Here is a 16,999-nt window from a genome sequence, read left to right on the forward strand (position 1 = left end):
TATATATGGCTCTTAATGTCTATTTGGTGTGACATATTGTGAATTGAAAACACAATAAAGTAGCATCATTAACTAGGATTATTTTAAATCAACCATTGAGAGGGTAAAAAAAAATCATCAACAATAATAAAAATTGCTAACATTTATCAAGCCTCCTCTATGCCAGATACATTTCTAAGTGGTTTGCATTTATCAGTTTAATCCTGGGAACAACCTTATAATCAAGTATACAATTATTCCCATTGTACCAATGAGGAAACTAAGGAAGAGAGGTTAAATATCCTAAACAAAGTTATGGTTAGGGTCCCAGAATCCATGTTCTATAATTATATAATATACCACTAAATTGTACAATAATATACTATCAGTGTCAGGACTCTGAGAGGCTGAGGTGGGAGGATCGCTTGAGACCAGGAGTTCAAGACCAGCCTGGGCAATACAGTAAGGTTCCACCTCTAAAACATTTCTTTGTTTAATTAGCTGGACATAGTTGTGCACGCCTGCAGTCCCAGCTACTCAGGAGGCTGAGGCAGGTGGATTTCTTGAGCCCAGGAGTTTGAGGCTGCAAATGAGCTATGATCACAGCACTGTACTCCAGCCTTGGCAAAAAAAAAAAAAAAAAAAATGAGATCCCCATCTCTTCAAAAGAAAAAAAGAAAAAGAAAAAGATTTTGCAATCTTAAAAGGCCCAAAAAGTTACTAGTATAAAATCTGTCCAGGCACCTTAGAAGTCTTAAATGTATTTAATTGTGAATATAGAAAATGAGCTAAAGTTCTGGCAATGTTTCAAATTTATGGAAAATAATGATAGATTTCATATTTTTCAAGATGATTTTAATGCTTAATATTTACTTTAAATGCACATATATTAAAAGTATTCTCCAACACCAACCACAGTTAAAGTTTTGAATTTTTAATTTGTCTGTTAACATCTAAAAACAACTGTTAAACCTAACATTGAGTGGAGAAAAAAGCCATATGTAAAATGTTTCCTGTAGATAGGTAAAGTACCTAAAGATGTGTGTGGTTGTGTGTGTGTGTGTTTTACATAATATAAGCTCAGAACAAGTGGAATAAAATACTTATATCAGGAAAGAACCAAATCTAACCTTGGTAAGCATATACTGTTTCAAATACCATAGTAAATTCAGTGGGTATTCAATAAGCATTCTTCATGCATGCAGCATCTATTGAGCTTCTGCTGTGAATCTTTGGCAAGGAAGAAGAAATTTTTTTAAAAAAATTGTCTAGTATCTTATCTATAATTGAGTATATTACTACAAATATCTTCATAGAAAAAGAAATGCTCGCTTGTAGGATTCAATGTGCCAAGATACATGACTTAACATCCAGGTTGAATCAAAACAATGTGTCATCCTGCAGTTAATTGTTTCATTTTACTATGGATTAGATGTATACTTCAATTCAAATAGTGACTTTGAGTTTATCTCACTAAAATGCAGGAAAAAACCTTAAGTTATGAATGTAAATTTCATGTCTGATACCCATGTTATAACAGTGGCTTCATTGTATCATCAATGTTTTAAAAGTCATCTTTGAGAAAGCTACAGAATCCTCACCTCCTTGTTGAACCAACTCAGAGCAAATTCCCCACTCTTTACCACTCCTCTTGCCATCCTTCTCCTACCACAATGCCCTCCCCACCCCTACCCACAGAGTAAGAGGCATACCCCTAAAAAGCCATATATGGTCAAAGACAAAAAAATAGGTCAAATTTTAAAAAACACTCTAGCTATTATGTCACTTATTGGGAAGATACATGCATTATACCACTTTGTTACTTTTTCTCCCCTGTAGCAATTCATCACTTCCATATTCCCGGAGGTATAAACATACGCTCAAAACAGTTAAAAACAACAAAGTTAGTCATGGAGTTTACAAACCAAACATGTCAATGATATTTTGAAATGCTTGTTAATGTCAGCCTTATTAACCCTCCACTAGGAACAACTCATTTCTTTTGATTTGTCAGAAAGACAATTAACTATTTTAAAGGTATATATCACGATAGCAACAATAAAACTTGTAATGCTTAGATCGTGCATAGAAAATCAATAAGACATTTCACATTTACCTTCAAGACTGGAAAGTTTTTCTTTCACTTTCCCTTTGTTTTTTAACTACAGCTTCAGGAATAAGAAACATTGTACTTAATATGTGTGCTATGTAAGGCCAGTGGAGAAAATGCCACTCACAGGCACTTGTAAATCTTAAGCAAAGCTTTCTGATTCAAGATATGGAGCCTAACCATCAAACAAATCTCCCACTTAAGAAGTCAATCATTTTGATAAAAAGCACCAAATTTGGTGATGTTAAAAGAAAGTTACAATAAAAAGAAGGAAATGTGACAAAACAGCAGGGCACACTATATTCTAACTTGTCTCACTAGGGAATTAATGTGCTGTAATGTTTGATCACAATCTAGTTGTTAAGTGAAATGATTGTGTAACAAATGAGTGTAACGTAAGTGTCACAAGGACTATCTAGATAGGGAGTGTTTCATGCCTAAGAAGGACAACATCCTATTTTAATAACCCTATGGTAGGAAGGCATTTGTTTAATAAATATTTAGTATTTTTTAACATAAAGGTAATGTTTTCCTTTGTGTGTCCACATAGTTGACATTGTATTCTGTATAGAACTATATTTGTATTATATTTATGAGTATGTATGTAGATTTTTTGTCCTGCTTTTTTCATCTTGCATCTAACACCACATTTTCTTAAGAAAGAGTTTTGAAAATATAATTAAGGGATTCCTATTCTGCTACACAGCCTAAGTCAAAAGGAAGGAAAAGAAAGAGTGAAAAATGGACGGCTAAAAGCAGGACTTTCATTTACCATCCCCTCAAAAAGATTCTTATCACCATTATTGATCACCTCAGGTTTAGGCATATAAATAAGGGTGTGGCATGTCAATACATCACTCTTTATGTTGCAGATGACAGAAAACCCAACTCAGACTGCCTTAAATAATAAAAGAAATGTGTAAGGCTTAAGGAGTTGGTTTTCTCTGGGAAGGCTGGATTTAACAGCTTCATTGATTTTACCAATGAACCAGTTTATCTGTATTTTCTACGTTTTACCTTCCTTGGTGTTGATTTTATCCTTCAACATCATATATCTGCCCCGAGCGGCTGCATCTGCAGCAGCTGCAAGCCTGACATCTTCAAAACACACCAGCCAAGAAAAGAAAGACTTCAAAAGTCAAAGACAAATCTTTGGTTCAGGATCTCCTTGGTCCAGGTTGGGTCACATGCCTGACTCGGAACTAATCATGAGGGCCACAAGAATGAGATATCAATAATGCAATAAAGGTCCAGTCCATGACTGAGAATAGTGTCAAGCTCATCAACCAAACCATTGCCATGGTTTAGAATGGAGGAAGATAGAATGGGAAATGACAAGGATTGTGAGATGGAATAAAACCCAATAATAAAATAGTAAAATATGTACTCTATGCCACACCAGTATTGTTCCACTGTGGTTGCTTCAGATCAGACCTTCTTGGATCTATTGTCTTCACAAAATAAAAAGGGAAATGTTAAAAATGTGCAGATGATTCATAGATGAACAACAAAAATAACAAAGTATTTGGCCTTCTTAGCCTAAGGAAGGAAAATCTGAAATCTGATCCAACAGATTCCACAAGAATTGTTGTTTTAAAAAAGCTACAATCTACTTTGTTTTCCCTTTTGGAAGGACAAAGTTGTTGATCGCTTAGATTTTTCCCCGTGACTGAATTTTTCTTGCTATTAGACTGCCTATTCTACCACAGAGCCAGGCTAGAATGCTCTATCGCTGTATTATGGCTTAGAGTGGCAGAATTAGCCAGGCCTCTTAGCTAAGCATATTGTCACTCACAAGTGTAACGACCACAACAAGGGCCAACTTCTATTGACTGCTTACTATGAGCCAGACAGTGTGCTAAGAGCTTTACATGCATGCTTTTTAAGGTTCACAACTCTGTTGGGTGGTAACTGTTATTATCCTCATCCTATAGGTGAGGAAACAAAGTTGAGTTTCTTCTTTGAGGTCACATCCTCTAAGTATTATAGAATTCTTTCTCCATGTCCAAATGAAAAGCAACATAATGAACCTATTTATAATAAGCCTATTGCAGGACTCTTGGATAAGGTACTACTTTTTTAAAAGAAGAGACTCACTTTTCTTGAGGATGTATTCATGTACTCTTTGAGGATGGCTACCAAGTTTTACACTCTTTGAATGACTGTTACAGCTATCCTAGGACAATGACCTTAATTGGCCCACATAGACTATATTTGTGGAGGATTAATCTGGTCAAAGATAGTCTTAAACTATTGTTCAAATATATCTTTCTATTTTGCAAAGACACATAGACTCAGTTGAGTTTCAAGATTTCTTTTCATACTAAGTCTACAGGTATGGATTTTCTCTTTACAATTAAACCCTTTTGTAACAGATAGCTATTTCTCCTTAACAAACTGCCCCACACTCAAATCAAAAAAATATAAGCATTGATTCTTTGTCATGTGTCTATAGGTTAGCTGAAGTGTCTTTGCTTCAGACTGGACCAGGACTACTCTGCTTCACTGCTGAAGAGGTATGACTACCTGGGGTGTATATTTATCTTGGTGGAGCCAGAAGAGAAAGAAAAATAATCCTAGTATGGAAGCATATGCCAAAACTTTGCTCACATCATATTCTCTAACATCCTATTGGCCAAGGCAAGGTACATGGTCAAGATCCACATCAATGGGATAGGGAAATGTACCTCTTTTATGGAGGCATTTGAGGGAGAAGAGACCAAATGTTGTCTGAACAATAATTTGCCACAACTCCTTAAATAAATGAGAAGAAAAGATTAACATGTATTAAGCACATACTCATTTATGCATCAATTTAGAAAATATTAAAGAGTATGTACAATGTAGCAATTTTGTGCTAGATACTGAGGCTGCAGTAATGAACAATAACCTAGTGAGAAAACAAATGTTTATTTCCTTGTGAGCCGTAACAGCAATCCTGCTGCTAGACACACAGTCTTCCTTATTTTGCAGCTGAAGAAACTAAGGCATCAAGTGATTAAATAATTTGGCCAAAGCCACACAGATAGGTAGCAAAGGTGGAGTATAAAGACTAACCAGCCTGAGTATAAAGCCTTAATTATTTCAACCTCATCAATTTTGTTTTCCAGTAATAGGTAAAATCTCACATGGCTTCAGAAATAAATAATGAAAAATACACCACCATGGGTATGAGTTAGGGTTCAATCAGGTAAGCAGGCCTAATATTAGTGATAGAGAATAAGGAATTCATTTATTAGAGCAATTGGCCCTTACACAGTTGAGGATGTCTGTTGCCTCTAGGTCTGGTGCTGAGCCCAAGGGCCAGCAGTCAGGAGGAGAAGATGGGTATGAAGTAGGAGAGATCAAGGACAAATGGGAACCTTTTAGGAGAAACTAAACATTCACCAAATCACTCATTACCTCAAGTTCCAGTGACATGGTGACTTGTGGGATAGGCCAGCATCCTTTAGCGTAGAGCTGTATACGCCCAGGACTCTCAGAATCTGAAGGAGTCTAAGGGAGTTGTAGCAGCTGTGGGCCCAGCAGCTGCCCCTTGCCAGCAGCAAATCTGTGACACTGCACACAAACTGCAACTGCACCTGCCTGACAGCAATCTTCGAAACCTAAAATTGGTTCCCCTCCACTTCCAAACCCTGCCCAAATAATTATCACGGCCAACCCTAACCTGAAACCACATAGGAAGGGAATTTGAGGAAATTGACATGGTCCAAAGCCAGCATACTCTGTTAGAGCTCTTACTGTGAATCAATTAAAAGTAGTATTTGAAATAGGAAGATATAAAGTAAAATGATTCACTAGAACTTTCAAGTGCTGTAGTGTGGGAAACACTGAGAGTAATCGGAGAGTTTGCGTCCAGAAGCTTTTCCCCCTGCTTCTCTTTATTGTCACATTTGGGAGTTATTCCTTTTAGAGGTTGGTGACAGATTATGAGTACTTTTCATTTATTTAACATTAAATGTCATGCTTAAGGATTCTTTTTTTTTTTTTTTTCCAGACGGAGTCTTGCTCTGTAGCCCAGGCTGGAGTGCAGTGGTGTGATCTCAGCTTGCTGTAACCTCTGCCTCCTGGGTCCCGGTTCAAGCAATTCTCCTGCCTCAGCCTCCCAAGTAGCTGGGATTACAGGCATGTGCCACCATGCCCAGCTAATTTTTGTATTTTTAGTAGAGACAGGGTTTTACCATGTTGGCCAGGATGGTCTTGAACTCCTGACCTCGTGATCCGTCCGCCTCGGCCTCCCAAAGTGCTGGGATTACAGGCGTAAGCCACCACGCCCGGCCAAGGACTCTTAACACTTGTTTTTTGTCAGCATAATTCCTCTCTGATGTATACTATTTTGGCTACAGGTGATAGACCTCCAACTCAAACTTGCTTAAGCAAAAAGGAGAAAATTTATTGGCTCAAATGCCTGGAAATTCAAGGATGACTCTTGCTTCAGGCATAGCCTCAATTCAGGAGTACAAATCGTATCATTAAGGTTAGGCAGTATCCCAACTATGCTAGCCTCTGCTTATCAGTGTGTGTAAGGTTCACATTTTCCTATGCCAAATGGACTCTCTTCGCATGGAAGAAAACCCAAGTGCCCGTATTCCCAAGTGTGCATCTTTATAGCTTGAAATGCAAAAAATAAATAAGCCATTTCTCTTCCAACAGATACACACACTGACATTCCTGACAAAAGGACTCTAAGTTGTCCTGTCTGGGTCATACGCCCACCACTTGCATCAAACACTGTAGGCAGAAGGAAGAGAGACCATAATCACACAGGCTTGGGTCTTCTGCCCATTGCTACAGCCACAACCGGCCCTTCACTGAGACTGACATTTCCATCAAAACCCCCTGCATGAGGGAAGAGCAACTCCTTAAAGAACATGAGGGTTCTGGTGAAATTAAAATGACTGGTATCTGATTCACACGTACTTTAAGGGAAATAATTGTAAGGCCTCCTTTAATTGAGAGAGGGAGGATGTTGACATGTTGTTATTTTCCCTTTTCTAGAAAGCATGGCAGTGGCATAAAGAAGCACCTTTATTAGTTTTCTGATAACAGATGGAATATAAGGAGACAAACACACACTGGCAATAGAACCAAATGCAATTTTCTATAGATAGCACTGGTCTACTACTATCCCAATTTAAAATACTTTCAAAAAATTGCCACCAGATGAACTCTTTATAGCCAGCTTTAGCTTTGAGGGAAATAAAAGAAATCTAATGGCCAACTGATATCCCGTAATGGTTTGCTTTTGTTTGGGATTTTTTATTAACAAATAATCATGCATGCAGCTGTTACACATTGGTCATTCACAACTCACATTTTTTATATGAATTTTCTCACATTCTTATGTGTGTGTGTGTCTATGTGAATGGAGAGGCTTCTAACAGTGAAGAATGGCCTCTAATTGTAATGGATTTTACTTTTAGGTAAATTGGTAAAAACCAATTTTTACAGCATGACTTTAAATGATTATTTTTCTTAATGATTTTTTTTCCAGACAGAAGGTGAATCCAGAAGTAACATAGTACTGAAGCCATTTCACAGCTAAAAGTACGAAAGGATTTATCATTCACTCCTTCCTTCGCTCTGTATTGCGGGGCTACCTTATGTCATGCACTGAGCCAAGAACTAGGGATACTAAAAAGAGTAAGACAGGTCCTTGCACTGGATAAGCTCACAGAGTGATGGAGGAAAATTCAAGAAACACAGAAAGTGCTGTACGCCACTTATGTTCAAACGACTATTATAGCACAGAAGAGCAAACATCTACCTTTCCTGAGGGTGTCAGAGAAGTCTTTTTAGATGAGATATTTATGGAAAAATAGTAATTTTCTAATCAGAAGCCTAGAAAAGGGTATTCCAGGAAGAAAAAGCAGTATCCACTACTACAGAGCTCTTTGGACTAACTGGGTTACTGGCAGGACAGGGGACAGTAGGTAGGAGTGCCCAGGAAGCTGATGGGGGTAAGATCAGACAGAATGGGATGAGAACAGTATGTCATGTGAAGGAGTTTGGAAAGATAACTCTGGAAGCAGGGAAAAGGGTTTGTGACAGATGAGAGAGACTGGTCACACTGAGACCTTATAGAGGTTGCAGAGAAGGTTTATAGAAGGTTGTAGACAAGGGGCCTAAAGGAAGACAATGGAAGCCTACAGAGACTTTTCCGATTAGAACGGAAACTAAGTAATGGATTGAATGAAAGAGCCTAGGAGGAAGAAGGAATGAAAATATTTCCCATGTGTCTAGTTTAGGAGAAACTAGTTGTATGCAGTTACCGTTAAATATATTAGGGAAAATGAGAAGAAACAGATATAGGGGTAGAGACTGGGGCAGCAATGAACTAGAAGAGAGAACAGAGCTATGATTGCCTGTGCTACTAGGCATTAATTTTGTGTTCTGTGCAAAAGCTCATAAAATAATGTGTTTTAATCATAACATATTACTCTTTGATATATTTTGATTAATGTCACTTATGAAAGTATTCATCATGTCAATACACGTGTTATTAAATAATAGTATGGATCAAGTCATCTATTTCCATATTCCTAATACTTTATGAGAAGTAGAATATTTTGAGTAGCAGTACTCTCATAATATATTTAGTATTGTCTTCATAATTAGTATATTTATTATAGATGCTTTGGGGGAGGGAGATACTGTCTATAAGGTATATGACTGCACAATATTTTGAGACAAAAAATTTTTGCTGACCTCAACTGGTGATCTCTTTATTAAAGCTGAGAGCTAATACAGTTCATATTTCCTAAGCTCTATTTTTCACGTACAGATGTTTTCATCTATAGGGGTATAATAAACATTAAACCTTTTCAAATGGTATCTTTTGGTTTAATTTGTAAAACTGGAGGACTACGGATTCTGTTGAACTGGGATTAAACTGTGTGCACCAGAAACAATAATAGCTAATAGTTGTTGAATATACACAGCATTTTTCAATGATGAGAAGCATGCTTACCACTATAGTTTAACTTTCACAGTGATCTTAGATAAGGCAATAAAATGTACTGCAAAAGAGGTAACTAAGATTTTTTTTCTTATCAAATGTCAGGTTGCAGGGGGTGGTTTGGGTGTCTAGTCTTATTTCAGAGTGATTCTTTTTCATTTACTTTTCTTAATGCATTCAAAAGTTGTTAAAGTTTCTTATATAAAAATATGATTGATTGTTACAGTGACAGTAATTGCATTTTAGCAAAAGTAACCATTATAGTAATTTTCTTCAGGGAAGAGAAATCTAACTAACTAAAGTAGCTAGTTACTTCCTCACACATTAACTCTGAAAATTTTTAACATAAAAATACTTTATAAGGGAAGTACAGAGTGAAGAACATAAAATGGCATGCAATATTTATAAAACTACTTCCATTAGGTGGCTCACAATTTTATGTAGCTGTTAATCACAAATTAAGTGAAACAAAATGGAGAGAAAAACTAAAATTTCTTTGCTATTGGGTCAATTAAACTAAGTCCTCAATTGAAGCCTTTTAAAAATGACTCTCATATATTTTTTTTCATTTGTAAACTACAGAAGGTAATGATCTTTTAAATCAAAAAGATTTATTCATATCATGGCCTTAGAAGACTGAATAAAATAACTACATGAAGATACTATGATTGCAAAGAAAAAAACAACTATTATACATGTGCATACACAGGGTAATGTGGCATACAGTAACTTGTACATGTTAAATCACAAATGAAGCAGCATTAGCATTTAATTTTATGTTTTCCACTGCACACCTGAATACTAATTAGCAACTAAAATAAGAAATGTGTGGTACTGCATGTATTGATAAAATCTCAGTTTGGTAGTCTTCAGACACCAATTTAATATGAATTGGGTACTAGGAAAAGATAGTGTATCATTTTTACAGTTTTGTTTCTAAAATCATTTTTCCTTATTATTGAAAGCAATATACTAATTTCAAAATCAGTTGAAAGTAACTGAAATGCTGGCTAAATCTGGAATTGCATTTTTAAATATTTATTGTTAACAATGTATAGACAGCAGCTGCCATTAGAAGTACAAAGCAGAAGCTGCAAATTCAGTATGCAAATGCATGAACAGTAATTCAAGATAACTTAAATCAATTGAGTCACTCAAATTTTTCTTTTTTAGTGAGGCACAGAGAACACTGGTACTTTGTCTCTGCCCTTCCTTAACCCTGTTTTTGAAATGGCCCCCAGAACTGCAAAAGAAAGATGTATTTTGAAGACTGAGATACAGGAAAAAGAGTTTAAACTTCATGATTTTCCCCTGGCCACCTCTATTCATCTCTCTCCATCTCCATTCCTTTGCCAGCGTCTGTATTTAAATTGACCTTTGCACTATCATTTGATTTATTTTTGAAGTTATCGTTATAGAAGAAAATTTCATTCACAAAACCGCATTTCTTTAAAGTAATACCTTCCTTTATTTTTCTATTATCCCCATAGATTACAGATCCCCTTCCATTCATTTGTACCGTTCTGCCCATCTATCGCATCTATAATGCAAACTAGCACTTATTATATATGTCAGGGAGTTCAGTGGGGGAAATTGCAGGGATGTGTGTGTGTGTGTGTGTGTGTGTGTGTGTGTGTGTGTGTTTGCTTTGAGTTGCAGTTGCAGTCTAAGGATTTAGTACACAGTTGGCTTATTTTAGTCTTTCAGCAAAGTCCTATTTGCTTAATGTATGGCTGGTATCTCATGTATTTATTAGCAGAACACAAAGGTAAAAGGTAATTTTAAAATAATCACAGTAGCAGACATCAAAATAAAATGTTTCAAAGAGAAGGACGCAATAAATATCTACCAAGAAAATCACAAGGACTATATCAGTTAGGATTCTTCTAGTTACAAACAACAGGAAATCCAACTCAAATTTGCATGAATAATAAAGGGAATTTATGGGCTCATATAAGTAATAGTCCAGAAGATGGGAGACTTAGGTGCAAATGATGAGCTCCAGTTCCACTGGGCTGCCATTCTCTCGGTTCTTTCATTCTTTGATTTTTAGGTCTGCCCTTAGGCTACTTTCTTTCCAGGTTGCAAAGCTTTAGCTAGCAGCAACCGGGATCATGTTATTTCTCATTTACATCTCCCAAGAGAAGGCATGTTCTCCTTCGGCCAAAAAAACATCAAAGTCTGAGCTTCATTCTGACTGGTCCAATTTAGGTAATTCTTGAGTCATTTGTAGTGGCAAGAAGGAAAGATATATTGGTAGGGACCAACTTCAGCATGTACCTGGCACATGCTAATATAACCCCATAGGTATATAACATATTGAAATGCTTCTGTACCAGAGGATAAGTAGCCAGTATTCTAAGTTCCCCCCTCTCTCCGCTAAAGTGTTCCCTGTACCAGCATCCCAGCCTGGAATGCCCCTGATTTCTCTACTATCCAGCAGTTAAAAAGTTAATACCTGCAAAGCAAGCATTCATTTGGACCCTGTTACAGCAATGTAGCAGACCCCTCTTCTGCTTGGGTAGATCATGTACTGGTTGTTAGACATCTTGACAGTCATACAAGCCTTCAGCTGAGGGCAGGACCAATCACACTATATTGGTTCCATAGGGCTACCATAACAAAGTACCACACACTGAGTAGCTCAAAACAATAGAAATTTACTCTCATTATTGTATAGCCCTAGAAGTCCAAAATCTAGGTGTTGGCTGGGCTATGCTCCCCATGAAGGCTCAGGGAAGAATCCCTCCTCATCTCTTCTAGCTTCCAGTTGTTGACGGCAATCCTTGGTGTTCCTTGGCTTGATGCATAACAATTCCCATCTCTGCCTCTGTCTTTACATGGTGCCTTTCTTCTGTGTCTCTGTCTAAATTTCCCTCTTCTTGTGATTCAGTTAGGGCCCACTGTAATTCAGCATGACTTCCTCTTGACTTGATCACATCTTCAAAGACCCTCTTTCCAAACAAGGTCACATTCACAGGTTCTGAGTGAATATGAATTTAAGGGGAGGAACTATTCAACCCAGTACACTCATCCAAGTGGAATGGCTGTTATGCAGCAGAAAAGTAGCAAAGTGATGTTGGGGAAATGACCACAATGTCCACTACAGATACTGGACTCTCTGGGCCTTTGCTCTCCTCACTTACCTAGTTAAAGTCAACAGCTTCATGGTTGAACTGGCATGTCAAGTTTTATTTGCATAAGACTTTCAGAGCTGGCTCCCATACTGCTTAACCTCATTTTTAACTCTAAGGCCTGAATCCATGGACTTCAAAAAGTAGATTAGAGAAGGAGGTTGGCAAAGGGTTCTTAAATCCACATGCTAGTTCACACAACATCAGTAGAGTGAACAAGCAATACATCTCATCTGTGTAAGTACTATTATTTTTCAAGTGTATGTAGCTGTGATTAATTAAATAAAAATTTACTTAAAACCTTCTTGCATTTATAATATCTCATTGTCATTATGTATTTTCTCTATCAACAGATAATAGAGAACAATTGCTACTGTACTTTAGCACTCTGGCCTCTATTAGAAGGGCCATGGGATTCAAGTCTGGCCTCTGTAGTGAAGGTGAAAACAACAATGGCTCAGATAAATAGTCATTGATTTCCTTCTTATATAAGAGCTGGAGGGCTGGACACAGTAGTTCAAGCCTGTAATCCTAGCACTTCGGGAGGCCAAGGTGGGCAGATCACTTGAGGTCAGGAGCTTGAGACCAGCCTGGCCAACGTAAGCCATTTCTAAATGACTTATGTGGCTCTGCTCACTGAAAACACTGGCCATCACCTCTCAATGTTGTTCATTACCCCACTTTTCTGCTTTAGATGTATTTGTAAGCCATTTTTAAATTTACTAATCGTTGTTCAAGGCTTGGTTTTTTTTTTTTTTTTTTAGAGACTTTAGTCTCTTCGATATGGAGATAATTTTTTGGTCTACTTTCCATAGAAATTTCCTGAAGTTTTCTGACGTTTTCTGGAGTTCTAAGCTTCTTAACCAATAGATATGCAATATTTGTTATTTCAACGAAGCAAACGTCTCACTCTCTAAAAGTTTGAATTGCGAAGTGAGGTGAATATAGATAGATTTCCTCAAAATACATTCCCCAAATTACGTTTCATTATGAGCAATACATTTGCAAGTCAGGTAGTTCCTCCTCATCTCCAGCTTTTCTTCATCCTAATCCTTGTGCTAGTGGGTCTCTTGGCTACGTATACCCATCTTCTGGTATCCACAGTCTACTTACGTGGCTTAAAACCCTAATGAACATTTTCTCTTCTTAGTCTAATAAGCATTTTAATCTCAAACTTAACATATCTAAGTCCACACTTCTGATCTGTCCCTCATTCTCATTTCCAAACATGTTAATGTCCCAGTCTTAATCTTTCATTTACCAACGACTCCAGTTTCTTAAGCTAAAATCTTTAGAGTCATCCAGAATTTTATTTGTCTCTTTTTTCTCACACCCTACAAAAATCCTTCAGCCCCTATATGCAAAATATATCCAGATTACAACCCCTTCTGACTGCTTCCTTTGCTACCCACAACTCTGATTCAAGCCACCACCACCACTTGTATGGATCACTGCAGTAACCTCCTCATTGATCTTCCCTGCCTCTGTTCTGGTCCTTCTAGCAGTATCTTCTCAACAGAGGAGTCAGACTGCTTTCTGGTTAAACCATAGTCAGTTATTATCATTCCTCTGCTCAATCCCCTCCATTCAGAGTAACACCCAAAGTCCTTACACCGCCTCCAAGGTGCCACATGATATGGCCTCTGCTATCTTTCTGGTTGCATCTCCCACTCTACCCGGACACACCTGCCTCTTTGCTTCAGGATAAAGTACTTGCCATTGTCTCTTCCACCAAGTATTCAAATGGTTCCCTCCCTCCTCTCCTTCAAGTCTCTGCTCAAATGTTACGTGCTCCTGGCACAACTTGTTCTCCTACAATGGTGATCATCATTTGATATATTATATATTTCACGTTTATATTGTTCATTGTTTGTCTTCCCCAGAAGAACATAAATTCTTGTATAAAAGTAATATTTGTTAAATAGTATCGGTTTTTTCGTTTTGTTTTTTGGGTTTGTTTGTTTGTTTGTTTCAAGACAGGGTCTCCCTCTTTCACCCAGGCTGGAGTACAGTGGCTTGACCATGGCTCACTGCACCTTAACCTCCCGAGCTCAAGTGATTCTCCTGCCTCAGTCTCCTGAGTAGCTGGGACCACAGACATGAGTCACCACACCTGGCTAATTTTTAAATAATTTTGTGTGTGTGTGCAGATGGGGTCTTACTGTACTCCCCAGCCTAGTCTTGAACTCCTGGATTCAAGTGATTCTCCTGCCTCCACCTTCCAAAGTGCTGGGATTACAGGCATAAGCCACTGTACCTGGCCTATTCTAAGTTTTATTTACTACATATTTTCAGCTCTTAAACCTGTACCTGGCATAAAGAAGAGCACAACAATATTTGATGTATGAATGAAAGTATTTTTTTAAAATTTTTTAAACATAAACCTTTTCACAAAAATAAATAGGCATGCAAAATCCCAAATAAATTTAAAAGAAACTCATACCTATAGAGTGCCAACCACGTGTCAGGCTCTAGGTAGCACTTTACAAGTATGGAATTTTCATAGCAGGTCCTGTGTGATTGGTCTTATTATAAACACTTACCGACGAGATGTTACATAACTAATTTTAGAAGTGGAAAAAGTCAGCACATGTGTAATATGCTCAAAGTCTGACTTATCTGACTCCAGAGTCCATTCTTTTAACACGCCTCTTTGAAAACAAACAAACAAACAAAAAAACGCGATAACAACAGCAATAAAAAAAGATGGGGTGGGGCTGTATGCGGTGACTCATGCCTGTAATCCCAGCACTTCAGGAGGCTGAGGCGGGTGGATCACTTGAGGTCAGGAGTTCGAGACCAGTCTGGCCAACATGGTGAAACCCCCGTCTCACTAAAAATACAAAAATTAGCCTCACGTGGTTGTGCATGCCTGTAATCCCAGCTACTCAGGAGACTGAGGCAGGAGAATCCTTTGAACCCAGGAGGCAGAGGTTGCAGTGAGCTGAGATTGTGCCACTGCACTCCAGCCTGGGTGACAGAGCGAGACTCAGTCTCAAAAAACAAAACAAAAAACAAACAAACAAATGTCATCAAATCTTTGTGTAAAAGAGTACAGCTAAATGCCTAACTAGGATTCCAAGTGTGTGAAAATTAGAAACACAAATTTTAAAAAGGAAAAAAATACTCAGTAGGCCGGGCAAGAGACTGAGTGCAGATTGGAATGGAACAGCTGTACAGTCAAGCAGATCAAGAGATTCTGGCTAGAGAAAATACTCTGAAAACCCTATCTTCTCTTCTCTTGTGTGGCCATCACAGAAGCAGTAGTAGCCAAAACAAAAGCCAGTCCCTTTGTGACATGTGACGAGAGCAAGAACTGGAAAAGTCATTTCAATGCACCTTCCCACATTCACAAGATTATGTCTTCCCCAATTTCCAAAGAGCTAAGACAGAAACAGAACGTTCAATCCATGTTCATGTAAAACGATGATAATGTACAGGTTGTCCAAGGACACTACAAAGGCCAGGAAATTGGCAAAATAGTCCGGGTTTAGAGGAAGAAATATATGATCTACATTGAACAGATGCAGCGGGAGAAGGCTAATGGCACAACGGTTCCTGTGGGAATTCACCCCAGCAGGATGGTTGCCACTAAGCTAAAACTGGACAAAGAGTGCAAAAATATCCTTGAACCAAAAGGCAAATCTCACTAAGTACAAAAGGGAAAGGACAAATTCGAGGAAGAAACAATTCAGAAGATGCAAGAGGCCAGGTGCAGAGGCTCACGCTTGTAATTACAGCACTTTGGGAGGCCGAGGCAAGGGTTGCTTGAGCCCAGGAGTTCCAGGTTGCAGTGAGCCATGATCATGTCACTGCAGTCTAGCCTGAGCAACAAAATGAACCCTGTCAAGAAAGAAAGAAAAGAAAGAAAGAAAGAAAGAAAGAAAGAAAGAAAGAAAGAAAGAAAGAAAGAAAGAAAGAAAGAAAGAAAGAGAAAGAAAGAGAGAGAAAGAAAGAAAGAAAGAGAAAGAAAGAAAGGAAGGAGAGAGGGAAGGAAGAAAGAAAGGAAGGAAGGAAGGAAGAAGGAAATAATCTTATACACAATTTTTATTAAAAACTGCTAAAATATATTTTTAAAAATCTTAGCCCTATTCCTGTGGTACACCTGCTACCCCACATTCCCACTACTCAAAAGGTAGAGGATGGTTTTAAGTTCTTACTTAGTGATTTGATATCAGTTTGCACCAGAAGAAAGACATAATCAAAGACTTCCAGGAATACAAGTAGGGCCCTCTTTATGAAAGAGTTCTCCTCTCTTTGTCAATTATAAAACAGTAGAAAGGGCACTCCTTTGCCCTGATGCTGACCATGTGAAGAAACCTGAGCCTGGCTCTACCTCTGTTCTTCTGGAAGTCTTCTTTACTTTGAAAGATGCATTACCTTTGAAAACAACTATGTTTTAAAAATAATCCAAAAAAGGAAAAAGAAAGAGGGCAAATGTAATGGCACACCCTAGATATAAGGAAATGTTCTTGGGAAACATTTGCAAGTAGGTACCTGAAATTTTTTTAAACCACATCAATAAAAGAAGAGATTATATGAATGACTTTTGAATATTGAAACTTCAAGTATGTTGGCAAACAAGAAGGCCCATAAAATAAGACAACACCCTTTCTAACTTCCCCTAAGGTCTCTAGCCCATAAACAGACATTCTACAGGAACATTTATAGAAGTAATTTCTATTTGGAGCCAACAGAAGCCTCACAATTGCCAGTATCTCTCAGACAATAAAGACAATAATAAGTGCCTTAAGATTTCAATTCTTTATGTTATCTGATCTGAAGTTTCACTGGTTTTATTTCAGAAGTAGTGTCTAG

At 37.7% G+C, this 16,999-nt stretch overlaps 1 pseudogene; it reads left to right on the forward strand.

Moving 5' to 3' along the window:
• Positions 1-15,402: 15,402 nt before the first annotated feature.
• Positions 15,403-15,964, forward strand: LOC108581483 (annotated as a pseudogene).
• Positions 15,965-16,999: the final 1,035 nt, after the last annotated feature.

The sequence above is a fragment of the Papio anubis genome, chromosome 10 (assembly GCF_008728515.1).
Source record: "Papio anubis isolate 15944 chromosome 10, Panubis1.0, whole genome shotgun sequence".
Classification (NCBI taxonomy): Eukaryota; Metazoa; Chordata; class Mammalia; order Primates; family Cercopithecidae; genus Papio; species Papio anubis.